Source organism: Penaeus chinensis, chromosome 39 (assembly GCF_019202785.1).
Source record: "Penaeus chinensis breed Huanghai No. 1 chromosome 39, ASM1920278v2, whole genome shotgun sequence".
Lineage (NCBI taxonomy): Eukaryota > Metazoa > Arthropoda > Malacostraca > Decapoda > Penaeidae > Penaeus > Penaeus chinensis.
This window is the reverse complement of record NC_061857.1, coordinates 878344-879427: the sequence shown is the minus strand read 5'-3', so window position 1 is coordinate 879427 and position 1084 is coordinate 878344. Positions and strand designations below refer to the sequence as shown.

Here is a 1084-nt window from a genome sequence, read left to right as displayed (position 1 = left end):
AGGCGGTCATGGAGGATTCGGAGGCGGTCATGGAGGATTCGGAGGCGGTCATGGAGGATTCGGAGGCGGTCATGGAGGATTCGGAGGCGGTCATGGAGGATTCGGCGGCGGTCATGGAGGATTCGGAGGTGGATTTGGCGGTGGACACGGAGGTGGATTTGGCGGTGGACACGGAGGTGGATTTGGCGGTGGACACGGAGGTGGATTTGGCGGTGGACACGGAGGTGGATTTGGCGGTGGACACGGAGGTGGATTTGGCGGTGGACACGGAGGTGGATTTGGCGGTGGACACGGGGGTGGATTTGGCGGTGGACACGGAGGTGGATTTGGCGGTGGACACGGTGGTGGATTCGGAGGATCTGGAGGTTATGGCGGAAGAGGATTTGGAGGTAATGTCCTTTGTGTAGAATATTTGTACTAACAACATGGTTATCAATGAACGCCTACATCAAATCTCATGAAACAATGAAATATCTAAGGATCTACATTCTCACGCTATTTTTGACAATAACAGGTGGAAATGGAGGATTTGGTGGGGGATTCGGCGGCGGTCATGGAGGATTCGGAGGCGGTCATGGAGGATTCGGAGGCGGTCATGGAGGATTCGGAGGTGGATTTGGAGGTAAAATAAGTTTAAATCAAGCTGCTTATTGCACTATTATCGTTGACCCGTTGCTATTCACCTAGAATATCTTATTAATTTTCAAATATTTTCAGGACGATATGGAAAGTAAGCTGTTCGATGATCGCTCGACTCAAGAAGGAATGTATATTGAAAAATGTCTTCCTATATTCTATATTAAAATGTAAGATAAACTAACTCCTGGTTCCCCTCCTTAATAATGTACCCGTGTATGAATAATTCCTATGCCAGTTTCATTCTAACACATCATGAGGTACTGAGCCACGGTGAACGTCAGTTTGATGTGCAGTTATGTCAAGCTAAGGAATACTTTGAAACATCTTGATTAATTTGTCATGTAAAGAAACTTAGCACAATCTGAATATCTGACCTTTCCTACTAAGAATACAGGCGTTACTTCATTAAAGACAAAAAGGACATATAAAACGAAATACCAAACAT

General features: G+C 46.0%; 1 long non-coding RNA gene across 1 annotated transcript; it reads left to right on the top strand.

The window, feature by feature from the left end:
- The first annotated feature begins 249 nt into the window (after positions 1-249).
- LOC125046902 lies at positions 250-820 on the top strand. The gene is made up of 3 exons (XR_007116685.1): positions 250-389; positions 515-622; positions 718-820. It is a non-coding gene; the product is annotated as an uncharacterized LOC125046902 (long non-coding RNA).
- The last annotated feature ends 264 nt before the right edge of the window (positions 821-1084 follow it).